We start from the raw sequence: 6,681 nt of genomic DNA, 5'->3' as shown, positions 1-6,681 counted from the left end.
TATTTTGAAATTATAATAATTTTATTAATATACCACCAATCTAGTTAACAAGTATATATCAAATATTAAATAATAGAAATATCGTTTTGAACTAAATAATTTAATTTTGATTTAATATCTAAATTTTGTTTAACATCAAACACAAACTTTCAAATTTTTTTATTTATTAAAACGAATTTCGAATTATATATAGCCCCTTCATTTCCTTGGAGTTGCTCACACTGCACTTATAATAGAAAGATGGCTAAATTAACTATAGCAAAAAAATTGTTTCTTCTTCTTTTGGTTTCAGGTTCATCTTTACTTTTCTTAATTTTTTTTCCCTTATTGGAATATATAATCATTTTCCATGTTCTATTGAAATATAAAATATGTTGATATTATGTAGGGGTGTTGATGACAACTCTAGTGATTGGAGATAAGAGGTGTGAAGATGTTTGGTATGATGAAAGGGTGAGTTATAGCCTGCACAGGTCCAAATGAGGAGATTGATGCATCTGTGTACTGTCACACTTTCATTGTCAACACGTAGTATAAATTTTAGTGGCGTGACAAAAATTTTCCTACTTTGTTACCAAGAAACTTGTTTATGGGTTTATGAGAAAATTGTTTATTCCCCCAGACGTGGGGTTTATTTTATAAATAAAAAAAGTTTGTGTTGAATTGTTTATTCCATTTTCTGCATCACATCCCATATGCTTGTGTCTATAGTCTAATTAATCTATCCTCATCAAACCATATATATTCCACTTTTCAGATGGACCATGGTGAAAAAAATTATAGCAACTTATAATAGATTTATGATAACAATCCTATAGCTCAGTACCTCTTTGTTTCTCCCATTGTTTTAATTGGATATTAGCATGAACTGTATGTGTACAAAGATGAAATTAAATTAATTAATTAATTAAAGTTTTGGAGAAATTATTAATTATTATATATATTTTTATCCTTCTTAATTATGATATAAAGAAATATAATTGTCACTCACGGTATACGATAAAAAGTTTTGGAGATTACCTATAAAGAAATATAATTGTCACTCACGGTTTATGTGCGACAAAAGTTTTAGACATTAATTAAATTAAATAAAAGCTTGCTTTTGAATTATAATAAAGTTAAAGAGACCAAAATTTGAAAAGATAAGAGACTCGAACTCATAACCTCTTAATTGAGTATGGAGAGTCTATGCCATTTGAGCTATTACTCATTGGCAAATTTGGAAAGATATGTGACTCGAACCCGCGACCTCTTAATTGAGTATGGGGAGTCTATGCCATTTGAGCTATAACTCATTGGCTTAAAATTTGGAAAGATATGTGACTCGAACCCCCGACCTCTTAATTGAGTATGGAGAGTCTATTTCATTTGAGCTATTACTCATTGGCCAAATTTGGAAAGATATGTGATTCGAACCCGCGACCTCTTAATTGAGTATGGGAAGGCTATGCCACAGACATTTAAATCCCTAAAAATTAAAAAATAGTAAAATACAATTAAATCCCCAAAAAAAAATTGGATTTATTGCTATTGTTATACAAAAAATCAGTTTTATTTTAATTTGTTAAAAAATTAAAAAATAATCGATTCATTAATACGTCAAATAATAATGCGATATGTAAGCGTCCTTACAAAAAGACGTTTTACACGTCTTTATAGAAGTATTCCCTAAAGTTAATGAGAAGGATATTAGGACAAATACTAGAGCGGAAAGAATGCAATAATTTGCCAATTAGTAAAATTAATGAGATAAAAAATAATTAATTTAAACCGTCTAAATTTATTTTATTTATTATTTATTTATTATAAAATATATTAAATAAAATAAAAAATAATAAACTTTAATAAATTTTGGATAATATTTTTATTATTAAATATTTTTTTGTCAATCAATAATATTTTAAAAATAATAAAAAATTAGTATAAATAATTTAAAGTGTTCTTATTTAATATTACTTAATTACTATTAAAATAATTATATATAATTTTAAATGTAATAAATATACAATTATAAATATTTTATGTATAAAATTATAAATATTATATTATATAACATAATTTTAATATTCTCTCTCAAATATTGCTGTTTACCAATTAATATATAAATTTGATATAACAAACATAATAAAACTGATGATCCCTTTCTAACCAATTTGTAAAAGTGACATAAATTTGTATAACAAACATAATAAATTTGTCTTTTGTTTTTTTTTGTTAGCGTCGTGTATAAAGGACTAGCCCAAAACTAAATAACCGAACCAAATCCATTGGATGAACTCTTCCAAATGTCCATTTGTTCAAAAAAACATTACAATTAATATTTTTTATCTACCCGGTTAAAGAATATACTAATAATCTAATGATCATACTGAAATTTATCAAATAACAGAATATATACACACTTATCTATATCAGCAGTGACAGATGCATCAATCTCCTCATTTAGACCGGTGTAGACTATAACTTACCTGATGAAAGTTGCAAAGATGGAAACTCCTATTATTGTATCCTAGAATGCATCACCAAATATGGTTTCACAGCTGGTGCAGATTGCAGAGATTCCTTTTGTACATGCTCCCATAAATGTTTGTCCTATTAATTATTGAGAAGAAACTCAATATTTGAATTGCATTATAAGATGAGCGTGATTATAGTGTGAAAGTGTGAGGTTATTATTTATCAGGGGATTATTTTATTAAATTCTATACACAAGAATAGAAGTTATTTCTCAAATAAATAAGCACTTATATTCAATTAAATAAAAAAGAGAAATATTATATATTTAAGTTATTTTCATTCAATTTATTTTTAACTCTAATCTCTTCACAAACACACACTAAACTGAAGAATGATAATAAGAAATTAAAATTAAAAGAATAAAGTTTGAGTTTTAGAGAGCATGTCTATTTTCATATCTTTAAAATTATTTGTTAACAGAGTGCACAATTGATCCTTAATTAATCCTTCGACCAAAAATTAGAAATTAAATATTCTTTATGCCTAAGTTTTATATATATATATATATATATATAATATGTACGTGAAATAAATTTATTGTATATTTTATTTGAATACGAAGTATCGTATTTAAATTAAATACTAAATATTAGTCCTCACATCTCTAGTACTATTATAGAGCTACCGATGACTTGAATTTCTTTCTTTGGTAGGATAAGAAAAATTAATCAAAATATCCCTTGTTGAAATTCCAGATTTAAAAGAAGTGATTCTCTTGTATTATTAATAATTCATAATGCCAATTTGCGTAAAGAAAAGGGGACAACTCAGCTGTGGCTTCAATGGACAGAATAAAAAAAATTATAAAATTGAAGAGAACTATTAGCAGATTGTTATTTATTTATTGCAGGCAGTTAGTTAGCCTTATTTAGAAAAGAATCTATTCCATTAGATTAGGGGTTTGTTAGTTTGTTAGCCTAGTCTATTAGTTTGTTAGACTGATGTATGTATATATATTCCACCCAAAGCTAATAGAGATGGAGCGGAAAATCATTTTTCAGTATCAATTTCGGTTTCAACATGGTATCAGAAGAATTTCTCATACTTCTCTGCGTTCTTCTCTGATCTTCTTCCCTCTTTCTCGAACTTTCTTTTCCCCTTTCACTTTCCCTCTCTTCTCGAACCTTCTTCTATTTCTTCTCTTCTCTCCAACCTTCAATTTTCTTTCTGCAATGGCGGCAATCGATGAAGCCGATCCTTTTCTGCTCCATTCCTCCGATCAACCGAACCTTGCCTTGGTCTCGCAAGTGCTCACCGGTGACAATTATCCTTCATGGAAGAGATCGATGGAAATGGCGCTCAATGGCAAAAACAAACCTGGATTCGTTGACGGCACGATTCCGCCGCCTGAGGAAGGTGCGTCTCACACTTCCAAGCTCCGCTGGCGTCATCTGAACGACATCGTCAGCACCTGGATTCTCAACTCTGTCTCCAAGGAGATCGCATCGAGCTTGATCTTTGCTGGTTCTGCTCATGAGATTTGGATAGATCTAGGTCACCGATTTCAGCAAAAGAACGGTCCTCGAATCTATGAACTGCGAAAAGAGTTAATCAATCTGAAACAGGATTCTCTCTCTGTCTCTCAGTTTTTTACTAAGCTGAAGTGTGTGTGGGAGGAATTATGCCATTTTCGACCTTCAGTACGCTGTAATTGTGGTGGTGCTCGTGAATTTTTAGCTCATGCTGATGAGGAATATGTTCTTGTCTTCTTGATGGGGTTGAATGATGTGTACCATCAAGTTAGGAGCCAAATTCTGTTGATGAAGCCTTTGCCTAGCATCTCAGAAGTTTTCTCGCTAATCGTTCAAGAAGAGCGGCAACGAGGACTGACTCTTGCTCCTCCAACAAGCAATGAGACGCAACTGGCTTTTGCCGTGAAGAACACACAGTATAACTCCAAGATCCGTCCAGGAAAGAAAGATAAGCCGCTCTATGCTCACTGCGGTTTACTCGGCCACACCAAGGATAAATGCTACAAGTTACATGGTTATCCACCTAATTACAAGAAGCAAAGTCCAGCCACAGTTCGGGTCAATCATGTGGACACAAGTCAGGACATTCCTCTTCAACTCACTTCTCAACAGTATCAACAATTAATATCACTCCTATCTACACAAGTTCCATCCACAATGCCCCCTATTATCACTGCTGAAGCTTCAAGCGCAGGGGAAGGTAAACTTTTCTCTGCTGCTTTAATTTCTGCACTTGGAGTTAAATCATGGATCTTAGATTCTGGCGCTACTTGTCATGTGACCTGTACTTTGGACAATTTCAAACCTTCAATTTGGTTTGCAAATAAGTTTGTGGTTCTGCCTGATCATACTCGCATACCTGTGCTTGCTTCTGGTTCTGTTTCCTTATCTCAAACCCTCACACTCACTGAAGTTTTGTATGTGCCTTCATTCAAAATTAACCTGATTTCAGTGAGTTCTTTGTTGTTAAAGCAGCATTTTTATATTCTTCTTTCTGATGTTGGTTTTGTGATTCAGGACCACCTGAACTCCAAGATGATTGGGAGAGGTGAATTGAAACACGGATTGTATGTTTACACACACACACCAGTTGTCAATGTTAATGAACCTACATGTAGTAGTGCCGATTGTGCCAATACGTTAGTCATTTCTGATTCTTGTAATGCAATAAGTGCAAAATTGTGGCACCATAGATTAGGCCACCTTTCTTTCCCTGTTTTGCAACATTTGCCCTTGAATTGTAATTCTTCATCTTCTAATAAAAATTTCCTTTGTGACATATGCCCTTTGTCCAAGCAAAAACGGTTGCCATTTGTTTCCAACAATAATCAGGAGTCCGAATGCTTCTCATTGATACACTGCGATACTTGGGGTCCTTATCATGTTGCTACGCATTTGGGGGAGCGATATTTTCTCACTTTGGTAGATGATCATAGTCGATATACCTGGATTTATTTGTTGAAAGCCAAATCTAAAGCTACGACCATCATTAAAGAATTTTTTGCCATGGTTCACACTCAGTTTGGCGCTGTGATTAAGAAGATTCGGTCTGACAATGCACCTGAGTTATCTCTTACTGATTTCCTAAAATCAAAAGGTTCTCTTCACCAATTCAGTTGTGTTGAGCGACCACAACAAAACTCGGTGGTGGAACGGAAGCATCAACACCTTTTGAATGTGGCAAGGAGCTTGTATTATCAATCCGGTGTCCCAATTTATTTCTGGGGTGAATGTATTGCTACTGCAGCCTTTTTGATCAATAGATCTCCCTCCTCTACTCTTGGCTGGAAGTCCCCTTATCAATTACTTTACAATAAGGCACCCGCATATGAAGACTTGAAGGTGTTCGGATGCCTTGCCTATGCTTCGACTTTACCTTCCTCTAGGAACAAGTTCTCACCAAGAGCCATTCCAGCAGTTTTTCTTGGCTACCCACGAGGTTACAAAGGGTACAAACTCTATGATCTCAAGAATAGAAAGTTCTTTATTTCAAGGGATGTGATTTTTCATGAATTGAATTTTCCCTTCAAACTTGGCAGCACTTATTCTTCCTTACCTGATCCTTTTGATGATCATGTCCTTCCTAAGCCAATTGAAGTTTCCTTAATACACCTCAACACATTGCTCCGGCCACACCTGTCCCTATTGTGACACAGCCACGAGCTGAGAACCCACAGCCGTTGAGAAGAAGTCAGCGACTCCATAGGGTACCTACCTATCTTACAGACTACCATTGCAATAATGTGGTGAAGCCTTTGGCGATGGTGCATTTTTGTTCTTACGAGAGATTGAGTCCAGCATATAAGGATTATTGTATGCAAGTTTCCGATTTTTATGAACCCCAATTTTATCACCAAGCTGCCAAGTATCCTCAATGGCAACAGGCTATGGCTGAGGAATTACAAGCTATGGAGAATAACCGTACATGGGAGGTAGTTTCGCTTCCGATCGGAAAACATTGTATTAGTTGTCGATGGGTATATAAGGTGAAGCGCAAACAAGATGGGTCAGTTGATAGATGCAAGGCTCGTTTAGTTGCTAGAGGAAACACTCAACAAGCTGGTGTAGACTATAAGGATACTTTTTCACCCGTTGCCAAACTCACCACTGTTCGTTTACTCCTTGCTGTTGCTGCTGTGAAGAATTGGAAATTGTTGCAGCTAGACATTAATAATGCCTTCTTGAATGGTGA

Source organism: Arachis ipaensis, chromosome B9, assembly GCF_059453495.1.
Source record: "Arachis ipaensis isolate K30076 ecotype BB chromosome B9, ASM5945349v1, whole genome shotgun sequence".
NCBI classification, from domain to species: domain Eukaryota; kingdom Viridiplantae; phylum Streptophyta; class Magnoliopsida; order Fabales; family Fabaceae; genus Arachis; species Arachis ipaensis.
This window is presented reverse-complemented; position numbering follows the sequence as displayed.